Source organism: Athene cunicularia (genome assembly GCF_003259725.1).
Source record: "Athene cunicularia isolate RWA chromosome 2 unlocalized genomic scaffold, athCun1 chr2_part1, whole genome shotgun sequence".
NCBI classification, from domain to species: Eukaryota; Metazoa; Chordata; class Aves; order Strigiformes; family Strigidae; genus Athene; species Athene cunicularia.
The window spans coordinates 107743793-107756166 of NW_020799095.1; the positions used below are offsets into that span (position 1 = coordinate 107743793).

The 12374-nt window shown below is 39.2% G+C and overlaps 1 protein-coding gene across 2 annotated transcripts in view; it reads left to right on the forward strand.

Moving 5' to 3' along the window:
- Positions 1 to 12374, forward strand: part of ASXL3 (ASXL transcriptional regulator 3) — a 110982-nt gene that overhangs the window by 3165 nt on the left and 95443 nt on the right. The gene's annotated exons all lie outside the window — the stretch shown is intronic.

A 12374-nucleotide genomic window follows, 5' to 3' on the forward strand; every position in this document is an offset into this window, starting at 1 on the left:
CTCCCACAAGCTGCTGTGGGAACTTTATGAACTGCTCCAGAATGGGTCCCTTCCATAAGCTGCAGTCCTCCCAGCAACAGACTGCTCCAGCGTGGACTTCCCTCAGTCCCAGCATTTTTCAGGCATAGCCACCTGCTCTGCTGTGGTGACCTCCATGGGCTGCAGGGGGACAGCCTGCCCTCTCACCACAGGATGCAGGGGAGTCTCTGTTCCAGCACACCTCCTCCCCTACTCCTTTCTTCAACTGACCTCAGTGTTTGCATAGATATTTCCCTCACAACTCCTCCTCCTCTTAGGGCCCCCTTCTTAAATACGTTATCACAGAGGTGCAGCCACCATCTCTAATTGTCTCAGCCTTGGCCAGAGGTGGGTCCAGCTTGGAGCCGGGGGAGCCTCTGTAGCCCCCTCTGTAGCTCCCTCCCCTGCTACCAAAATGCTGCCACACACAAACCCAACACATAGTAAAAATTTTCTATTTTAAGAAATTGTTTTAGTACTTGTTGCTGTGTCAAAGCAAAGGGAGACACCTGCTTTTATTTTAATTATGTTCTTTTAGCATGGAACCTAAAATTTAGGATGGAGGACTTCAAAGCCCATATAGAGGAGTAGTAATGCATTGTCTGTTACTTCTGAATGTATTCTGGTGAACCAGAAGTAACTATGGGACATATTTTCACTGAATTCACCATTCCTAAGAAACAACACTGATCATTTGCACTGCATAACCATGCACTGCTTTTCTGGTAACCTCATAACATGCTTACAACAGCTGTACTTTGGTAAAATTGCAAAAGAGATGGTATGCAACAAGAAGTTGAATTTGCCACTTTTTACAGATTTAAAATGCTTTAGTTCCTGTCAAGAAATTGCTTCAAGTATATTTGTCAGTGATGCCAAAGAAACAAGGAAATAAAAACTTTTGAAAATGAATGTCCAAACCTGTGTGTTATGCTGCAAGGATTTGCATGGAACAACAGCAAAAAAGCAAGAAATGCCACCTGTGAAAATCTGTTTTTATTAAAATACTGTTTCTCATAGCAGTGATTAGATTGCTTGCTGCTTCTTACCCCTTTGAGGCAATTGCATGGGAGAAGCTCACATGCCTCATAATAACCTTTCTTTATAATTTTAAAAACTCGTTTCTGTGAACAGCGCATGAATAAAATTTTTGAGAGGGAGTGAAGGCAGCATTTTTATGATTTAACATTAGAAAATGTGGAAGCCCTTTTTAATTGCTGCAGAATGAATAATAAGGATTCCTTTAAAGAGGTTCAAAGCTAGATCTTTCATTTCTTCAGTTACTAAGAAACTGAGAATTGCAGACAAATAGGAAGAAAATTCAGATACATTCTGATTTTTATTCATGGTATAGTATATGCTGGTGTAAATGAATCAGTAGTCGACTGCAGGATGCCATATGTGGTCATGAGTATCTAGATAACCGAGAAGGATAAAATTCAATGTTCTTTTACACCTTAATTGAAACATTGTACCAGAAGCTGGGTCTTCCTAAATTGATAAGCCTAAAAAATTCTAAATTCTGCAATTGTAAAATCAAAAAAATTGATTCTGTTGTGTTCGGGGGTTTTTTTTAAGTATTTGGATTCTTATGTAAAAGTTGTGTTTCTGCTGCATTTTAATATTAATTAGGCACAAACCTGCAAAGTTATCTGAGTGCCTAACTCTTAATAGGAGCTGTTAAGGTATTTGACTTCATGCACATATTTGTTCATTGGGTCTCAGTGTATAAGTATTGTTTTGTTTTCATGGTTCTTGAATTTAGAGTCTCATTTACTTGATCCAGCTCTGCAATTTCTGTCAGTACCTTTTTGACAGTATGGTACCTTTACCCTTACTAAGCATGGTATTTCCTGGTCTCTGTTGCAGCCAGCTAGGATGAGCAAGAGATGTAAATTTATTAAATGCAGTCACCGGATCATAAGTAGTAGAATGGCACTGGCATATTTTATTCTGTATTGATTTGTGTATTCTTTAAGTTTGAGCTTGTACCAGCAATATGGTACTACTTTAATACACTTTACTTACTCCTTTATATTGCTTATCATTGTTGACAGAACCTTGGCAATCCTAAATAAAGTTCTTCAAAAATTTTCCTCTACTGTTCCATTTATAGATGAACAAGATTAATTGGCTTAGTCATTTTTCAAATATATTGAAGCATTAATTAACCTAAAGTTTTTTGCTGTGGTGGTAAATCTGAATGAATAACGTATGATTTTCAGCAATCTCACTGTCATTATGTGTAATCTTTAAAAAGACACTGTCAGACTGTTGAGCCTCTTCTTTTCTTTGTTTGCAGTAAAGACATCAAGTTGCACATTTTTTTATTACTCAAATAATTAAATACAATAGAAGGAAAATTCTGAAGTTGCAAAGCAGATATATGTTAGAAATTAAAATAATAACTTACTGGTATGTCCTGTGAGAGGTTACATACCTACCTGGTTTCCTATATCTTGGGGGACATACAGCTCAATTTTATTTTTTAAGTATCTTTCCTGTTATGATAGTTGGTTGTAAAATGGTCAGCAGGCAGTTTTTCTGCTACCTATAAGGAGTAAAAACTTTCAGGGCAAACCTTTTTTGGAATGTAGAAAATATATAGTTTTCTTCCAGGGGTGGGGGAGGAGGAGGGAGAAGTGTACTTTATTTTACATTCATGCCTTCTCTGATAGTGAACACTGTCAGGCCAACAGTCCTGGATACTAAAATCTCTTTAGAAAGAAGATAGACAACAGCTCACTCCAGTGCATAGTGCTTTGGATTTTCCTTCCTAGCATCTGCGGTCCTGTTCTTTTGAAAACAATTCTCTGTCCCATTGTAAATTTCTAGACTTGCAATCTGCTGGTTATGCATCCTAGCATGCGATTTTGCTGATTTTGCTAGTGTGACATAGGCTACTAGTCAGAATATGATCCACTCTAGCTTCAGTGCTCCTTTTCCACTGTGCTGTTGCCTTGCTAGTTAGTCTCCATCTTATATTTCTTCTGTTACTTATTTCTGTTAAGGTCTGGAATTCCCCTTGCTGAATTGTATTTAGGTCTTCTGCAGATTGTTTCTCAAATTTATTAAGATTGCTTTTAACATGTAGTCTTTAAGCATGCATGTAGCCCTTCCAAGTTTAGTCTCATCTGCTTATTAGAACTTCTTGCCTTCTGCACCATTATATTTCTCTTTTCTTATAAAAGTCCCATGATAAACAATGTCCAAAGACTCATTAGAGTTGGGCTGTATGATACCTACTTCTGCTTCTCTAACTACAGGATCTGCTGTTATGTCATAAAGAATATTGTGATAGATTTGAAGTCACTTGTTCTTGACAGGTCATGTATTACTCAACTTCTTATCTGCTACATACTTTCAAATTTGGGGGGAATTGAAATTAAGTTGCTGCATATCTACTTCCTTTTTTTTTTTTTTTTTTTTTAAGCTAGTCACTGGATGTTTTCCAGTCTTTTGGAATCACTGCTGTCCTCTACAAATTCTCAAAATTTGCTGTTGATAATTCTGATACTAGTCCAGTCAGCTCTAAAAACCTTATGGTGAATTTCAACAGATTTAACCAATTTGAGAACATCTATTTTATTTAAGTAGCTGTCTAATCATAGACACCTTTCTAATTAGGTGTCAACAAAGAAAAGGCACTAGCACTCCTGTGCTTTTGGTGTAAGTACTTAGTGCCACCCCTTCAGAGAAGAGCGAGCCAGTTTCCTATCTGTTGGTGTGCTTACAGAAATGTCTTTTGGTGCATGGGTGAGTTTGCCAAAGTTTAATTTCCTGAAGCCCAATTTCTTCTTTTTGTGTTCTCCCTTATTTTCCTAAAAATGAAGAATCATCCTTTCATGAACACTCAGTGTTTTCAGCTGCTTCTTCCCCACTTCTCCCCAAGTCAGACCTCGTACTGCCTTCTTTCCTAACTGCTTTTTACATCTTCTGTTCAAGAGGTTTTGTTCCTAACAGTCTCAGGAATTCTGGGAGCATCCCCAGATGCTTCTCTTTCTGTGTCTATCTTTTCCCCAGGGGTGCCTGTGTGGTCATAATGGAGATATTTAAATAGGTCATGTTTTAAAAGTTTTTGCTGATTCTCACAGGAAAAAAAGCTTCTCTCTCTAATTCTCCTTGTTTCTTGTTATGTTAAACTCTGACCCTCATCCTTGGTTTTGCCCTCTTTTGTCATTACCTGGAAATTGCCTGTAGGACCACCAGGAATAACATATCTGTTCCCTTCTGTTTGTGGCACTGCACCTTCATGAAGGATAGGACCAATTGAAGACTACTTAAAATTATCAGAGATAAAAATAAGACAGAAGTTGGTATGAATTGGGTGTTTTGATTAAGGAAGAGAATATTGAGTTTAGATATTGTAAATCTTCCAATACATAAAAGATAGGAAAAAAGTAAGAGAATAAGTTACCCTGCATGTCTGATGTGGACAGACAAGAAATAAGACCTTTAAATTGTAGCAAGAAAAGATTCCAGTTAGTTAGTATGAAGATTTTTTTAGCAAGTATAAGTGATTTCTGTCATGAGCTGTGTGGGAGATGAGAGATCCCTAGATCTCTCTAAAAAAATTTAGATACATGTCTGTCAGGAATTATGTAGATTTGGTTGATCCTGCCTTGAACTAGGGGAATGAACTAGCATATCACTTGATCCATATTTTTCTATGATTTTTTTTTTTAGATTAGTTTGAAGTACTTGGGCCGTACATATTGTTTGAGTCCTAGGGGAGAATATCCAGCCAAATTCTTATAAATGTTTGATGCTAATAATCCTAGATTACGTCTTGGCTTTCTGTAGTTCCCTTTCTCCTTTGCTTGGTGAGTCTGGGAAATTGACTTGTCTGGTTAAGATTAAAGTCAAAGATCCTTAATAGAAGTTAAAAGCCAATAAACTTTCAAACTGGGACAAGCAGTGTTTAATTTTTTGGAGTGCAACTTTAGCCCACAGCTATGCTAGCTATTTACTTTCCTTCTCCATTAGACTCAGGACTGTGAACCCTGGAATGGTATAATTTCATTTTTGCTGTTAAGCTAGAGTAACTGACCTGTGTATTGTTAAGTAACTGATTATTCGGTTCAAGTAATTCACAGAAGAGGTTAAAAACATTCCCTTCCCCTCATTCTGTTTTTCATTTATCCAGTAGGAATCTTAAGCTTCTTTCTCTTGATGTTTCTTCATTTGTCTTCATTTGAACTATGAGAATCATGGCATCAGTCCTAACTCCACCTCCCTTTTCTGCCTATTTTGTCTTTTGCTATGCAAGATTAAGTTATATATTGATTTATTATTGTGACAGTAGTCTTTCAGGAGACTAAGAGGAGATGCTTGCCACTAACACTAGCAGTAGTGCTGTTTTTATAGTGTTTGTACTGTTCTACTATAGGCTACCAACCTAGGACAGAGGTGGATGAAATATTCTGTGGGCATCTAGGTGAAATCTCATCATTGCTTGCTTTTGTTGTGGGTGACTTTAACTTCCCAGACATCTGCTGGAAATAGAACACAGCAGAGCAGGACCAGGCCCGGAGATGCCTGGAATGTGTGGGAGACAACTTCCTGACACAGCTGGTAAGTGAACCAGAGAAGGTGCCCTGCTGGATCTCTTTGTGAACAGAGAAGGACCAGTGGATGATGTGGCGGTTGGAGGATGACTAGGGAACAGCAAACACGAAATAACAGTGCTCTCTACTCTTAGAGAGGCCAGGAGAGGGCTAAGGAGAACTGACATCCTGGACTTCAGAAGGGCTGACTTTGTTTTGTTTAGGCACCTCCTTGAAGGGATCCCTTGGGAGACGGTCCTGAAGGGTATAGGGGTCCTGGAAGGCTGGACACTGTTTAAGAAGGAAGTCTTAATGGCTCAGGAGCAGGCTGTCCCCAGGTGCTGTAAAAGAAGCCAGCTCCACAGACAACCACCCTGGCTGAACAGGGAGCTTTGGCTGCAACTCAGGGAGAAAAGGAGAGTTTATGGCCTTTGGAAGAAGGGGGTAGGCACTCACAGTGATTACAAAGATGCTGTGAGGCTATGCCGGGCGGAAATCGGGAGGGCTAAAGCCCAGCTGGAAATTAATCTGGCTTCAGCAATCAAGGACAACAAGAAATGTTTCTATAAGTATGTCAGTAGCAAAAGAAAGACCAGGGAGAGCCTCCATCCCCTGCTAGACACAGGAGGAAACATGGTAGCAAGTGATGAGGAGAAGGCTGAGGTGCTTAATGCTGCCTTCGCCTCAGTCTTTAATTACAAAACTAATTGTATTGAGGGAATCCAGCCTCCTCAGCCAGAAGACAGAGACTGGGAGAATGATCCCCCTGCAACCAAGGAGAAGACAGTCAGTGACCTGCTGCATCACACAGACACACACAAGTCTATAGGACCAGATGGGATACACCCGCTGGCTGGGGTACTCACCAAGCTGCTTTCCATCATTTACCAGCAGTCCTGAGGTCCTGACAGATTGGAAATTGGCCATTGTGACGCCCATATATAAGAAGGGTCGGAAGGATGATCCGGGAAATTACAGGCCTGTCAGCTTGATTTCGGTGCCAGGGAAGCTGATGGAGCAGCTCATCCTGAGTGCCATCACACAACACATGTAGGACAGATCAGACGATCAGGCCCAGTCAGCAGGGGTTTATGAAAGGCAGGTCCTGCCTGACAAACCCAATCTCCTTCTGTGACAGGGCAACCTGCTTATTGGATGAGGGAAAGGCTGTGGATGTTGTCTACCTTGACTTTAGTAAGGCCTTTGACACCATTTCCCACAGCATTCTCCTGGTGAAACTGGCTGCTTTGCAGCTTGGATGGGCACACGCTTTGCTGGGTAAAAAAACTGGCTGGATGGCCGGGCCCAAAGAGTTGTGGTGAACGGAGTTAAATCCAGCTGGTGGCCAGTCACGAGTGGTGTCCCCCAGGGCTTGGTGTTGGTGTTGGTGATCTAGACGAGGGGATCGTGTGCGCCCTCAGTAAGTTTGCATATGACCCCAAGTTGGGTGGGAGTGTTGATCTGCTCGAGGGCAGGGAGGCTCTGCAGAGAGACCTGGACAGGCTGGAGCCATGGGCTGAGGCCAACTGGAGGAGTTTCAATAAGGCCAAATGCCGGGGGCTGCCCTTGGGCCACAACAACCCCCAGCAGCGCTACAGGCTTGGGGAGGAGTGGCTGGAGAGCTGCCAGTCAGAGAGGGACCTGGGGGGGTTGATTGACAGCCAGCTGAACAGGAGCCAGCAGTGTGCCCAGGGGGCCAGGAAGGCCAATGGCATCCTGGCTTGTGTCAGCAATAGCGTGGCCAGCAGGGACAGGGAAGGGATCTGACCCCTGTACTCGGCACTGGTGAGGCCGCCCCTCGATTCCTGTGTTCAGTTTTGGGCCCCTCACTACAAAAAGGACATTGAATGACTCGAGTGTGTCCAAAGAAGGGCAGTGAAGCTGGTGAAGGGTCTGGAGCACATGTCATATGAGGAGTGGCTGAGGGAACTGGGGGTGTTTAGTCTGGAGAAGAGGAGGCTGAGGGGAGACCTCATCGCCCTCTACAGCTACCCGAAAGGAGGGTGCAGAGAGCTGGGGATGAGTCTCTTTAACCAAATAGTAAGTGATAGGACAAGAGGGTATGGCCTCAAATTGCACCAGGGAAGGTTTAGCCTAGATATCAGGAAGCATTTCTTTACAGAACAGGTTGTTAGGTGTTGGAATGGGCTGCCCAGGGAGGTGGTGGAGTCCCCATCCTTGGAGATGTTTAAGAGTCGGGTCAACAGCATTGAGGGATATGGTGTAGTTGGGAACTGTCAGTGCCAGGTTAATGGTTGGACTGGATGATCTTCAAGGTCCTTTCCAACCTAGATGATTCTGTCATTCTGTTTCTTCTGCACTTCACAGTGTTGATAATATCTATCATGAATGATATCATAACATATTAAGTTTTGTGAGGCTAGGAAAGCAGCAAAGTATCACCCTAATAAATCTCAAGACACTTTTACTAGATTTACACTCTTTGTGCAGAAATACTAAACTAGTGGGTTAGCTAGAATTAAACCCACTTTGAACTGCTGAATGGAGTCATCCATGGCATAAAACACATGATCTGTGCAGAATCTTGCCTTTAGCTCTGAAGTGAGATGGTAGTCCTGAAAATATTACCATCACTTCTGAGTCCTTTGATCTTTTTGAGAGTGTCTCTTGAAGCCTTTGCATACTTCATCCTCAGAGCTATTGACTTAAAAATAAAACGCAGTCTGAATGCTACTGTTTCTGTAAATAGGTTAAATAAGCTGTCTTCTTTGTTTATCATTTTCAAGTTCTTGTTTTATTGTGTATGAATGAAGACAGAGAACTTTTTACTTCCTTTCTCTGTAAAGTAATTCCAAGATGTCATTGTGATTCATAATTACTAAGAAGTCATAGTTTTTATCTTCCACTTAGGGGAAGAAAAAAAAAAAAAGGCAAATGCCCTTCAATAACCAAAAGCTCTTAAAAATTTCACTGAAAGAACCACAGTTTTTGTCTTAGGGCTCTGACTGTTAATGGAAGAGCACAGACAGTTAAGAGGCTTCTGTGGTTGCATATGTCTGATAGAATTTATTTGGGAGCCTCTTCAGCTGAAGGAGTGCAATGTTTTGTCTTCAAGGTAGTTATTCCCTGTAATGGACTGAAAGGAAGCCTTGATGGGAAGAGAGAAAGCTATTCACATTCTTTTGGCTGTCATTATTAGGTTGATTTCTGTGTCTCTACAGTTGTGGCTTTTGGCTGTAGAGCAGTGAAAGAAACAAAACTTTCAGCACAACCTGTCTTTCTGCATAAATTCACTTCAGACACCTCTTTGAAACGCTGTTCTTCCCAGTGTAACAACAAACTGCCTAATTTGGTAGGCAGTTGTGATAGCAGCAATTAATCAGCTGAAAATCTCAGGCTTGCTCCTTCTTGCCTAGGCATTCCTGGCATTGTTATGCCACATTGCCTTCTAACCTGGTAAAAACTGATGAGTTTCCTACATTTTTGCATTTCAGCATTGGAACTGTAACTTGTGTATCACACTCATGTCACCTCTGATAACTATTTTAGTTTTTGATAGCATTGTAGCCCTAAAACAACTATGGTATTAACTAGAGCCTAAGAGCAGGGTTGTTGATTCTTGATTCCATGTTGCTGCATTGTGATTACCATGCCATTAGTTTAAACCTAGCATGCTTATGTCTGTACAGTGGTAATCTTGTCTTTGTATTGATTTGGAAAACTGGTTTTAGGCTCTAATGAAACATATGTAAAATAACAAAACCTCAAATGTTTTCCCTCAGCTAATTGCAAAGATAACAGAATTTTTATTTATTAGTGCTTCTTCCATTGTGTATACCTATAAAAGATACATTTCAATATAAAGCATTTAACTACCTTGAATGTATTTTTCTTTTTCCTTGAACCACCATTATCTTCATTTTTTTTGCTCCATATTTCAGTTTTTATAAATTATCTAGTTTTTTTGGGGGGTTTTGTTTTGTTTTAATGCGGCTCCTCTTCCTTTCACAGGACAATAGGGTCTCTGTCTGGGGCCTTCAATAAACAGTCCAGTAAAATCAGTCTGCATGTCAGCATTCTTTATAAAACTACCTATTTGTTTGTGTTTTGTTGTTTAGTTGGGGTTTTTTGATGCATGTAGTAAGGGGTGCCCCAGCTGTTACAGGCAGGCCAAAAATAATTCTTGTGTCACAGATGCAAATTCCTGTGTTAGTTTTATTACGGTGTGGATTTAATTTTGGACATGTTAGAGATGATAAATAGAAAAATGGAAATAGTAAGAATCTTTTGAGTATGATACAGAATACTTCGGAGGATATTGTCTTTACTGTTAAGAATATTAATTGAGCATATGTAGAAAGGGAGTGGAGACAGCATCAAGTAGTGTTTTTCCAAGCTAAATGCATAGCTAAGAATATAGCCTTGTCCTCTGCTCCTCCACTCCTAATATCCTGTGCATTAAATTGGTGTTGCTAGTGCAGTAGCTCTACTAGTTCCCTTCTACATCCAGTCCCTTGTCCCAGAAGATTCTGATACATGAATCTTCCCCCTTTCTCAAACTGAGTCACCAATCCCATGGTCTTCAATTAGCCTAATCTGCTGTCATCCTATTTCCCTTCCTACGTATGAGGACTCAAACTCTGTTCGTTTGGCCATTTTATATGCCTGAAGTTTTCTTAAGTAATACATTGTGAACATCCCAGATTTCAGTATTTATTTCATATTGTGGCTCAGGACCAACCAAGCTTTCTTCTTTAGTTTGGTTCTAGAGCCAGTTGTGAGGAAATAAAAACACAATTCCATCATTTTATTATGTCTGGGACCTTCAACAGATGATTTATGACAACTTAGAAAAGTTCACATGGCTTCCCCTTTTGTACTTTGCCCTTGATTTGTCATCATGTTGAAGTCTGTTCCTGTATGCTCATGTGAACTGAGAATTCAGAACAGTTGATTCTTTTTTAAAAGATTATTGTGTTACTTTTCCATATACATTTTTGCTCATACCATGTTCAATACTTCAGTTTTCCATTTGGTACAATAGTTCTCTGTGTCTCGGTGCTAAAACATATATTGTAACCACCTTTCCACCTTTCATGGAAGTAATAGGAAATAGTGCTGCTTGATTTTTTTATTTTTATTTTAAATTTTTTAAAGATCTGCCATAAAATTGTTTGCTTTAAATCTATTAGCAGCTCTGCAAAATGTGTCTGCAAAGATTAGGAAAACAGAAATCCAGTCTGATACATTTGCTTCTTTGGTACTATTAAAACATTTTTATTTTACTTGTGCAGTTACTTAGGTTTCTTCTTCTCCTACCCAAGCCTAACCTGTATTTTCTAAAAAAACATAAGATATTATAGTATATAAAGCTTTTTTATTTGTTTGATGCTTTACTGGTAAGGGAGAGTGGCTCATATGATCATTATGTATTCAAGTTATAATAATTCAGTGGAAATGGGAAAATTTTAAAAGTTAATTTGTTTAGCTGTGATAGGAAAAATTATGGTTGTTTAATTTTGTGATGTGATAATGTTAATGCCATATTAAAGATATTCCTTATTTTAATACAAGAGGGAATCCAAAAACTTAAATGTAACACTGAATAACAGTGCAGATGCTGATGATCTTACAAAATTACTAGTTATTTTGTGCAGTAATGACACCACTTCCTATTAAAGGACATTTTATTTTGAAGTAGGAGATGTACATCAGTTGTGACTAAATAGTGTAAATTTGTCAACAGATTCAGTGTTGGCTTTTATTGCATAGGTAAAATTCCTCTATCAATATATTTTGATGTTTAATGTAAGAGTTTAAGTTGTGTTTTCTTTTTCTTATGTTCAGTGTAGATTACTATTGAAAGAGACTGAAAAGTAATAGTGTAGTTCAGGCTGATGAGAAGAGAAACCTCCTGCATTATAAATTGGTGTTAAATTATACATACCATTATCTGTAAGTGTATATTGTATGGTAACTGTGTTCCCAAATTTCTTCTAGAAAGTGTGACTTCTCTTTTAGCAATATTTAAGTAAGTATGCTACAGATCTTTTTTTTAATGTTTCTGTATTTCAAGGAGTAGTTTGTGTAAAAGTTTATGTGTCTTTTTCAGAAAGAGAAATAAAATAAGGATATACAAGAGATCTAACCACTTTCAAAACAATCAGATACTCACGGAAGTTCTGTTAGGAAAGTTTCACCAGGTTTTTAATCCCAGCAGTGCAAGTTTTTTGGTTTATTTGTTTGTTTGGGGTGATTCTTTTGTTTGTTTTGGTAGTTGGGGTTCTTTTTTGTGTGTGTGCAGTATATTTCTTACAGTGTAGTGCTTTAAGCCTGATTTCTTTTTTTAAATTATGAAAAAGACGAGACCTTCCACAGTCTACAGAACGTTTTCCAGTTCTTTTATCCAAAGTCTGTCTGCAGTTCTATAAACTGAACCATGACTGTGTGGAAGGTAGGTAGATATATATGTTCTTCAATTTTACTGCCTTTATCAGCTTGCTTTGCTAGCATCTTTGTAAGAGGAGCAAGGACATAAAAGAGCTTTCCAGTAATAGTTGTCCATTGTTGTCTAGAGCCAAAACTTTCAAAAATATCTTTGGGAAATTGAGATTAGAAAGAATGTGTTCTCTTTATGTTATTGTTCTGAAATGGTGATCTGTCACATATTGACATTAAAGTACATAGGTAATAAACTAGTATTTTGAGATACAAGTCAGAAATAAGAGTTGCAAGAGAGTTTAATATCAGTATGTGCTAGTGAGGGGCAAAATAGAATTGTTGCTGAGTAGTCAGCAACCTTGTTCAGCTCTCCTGTGCTTAGAAAAAGCAAGAATAATCTGCTGTATT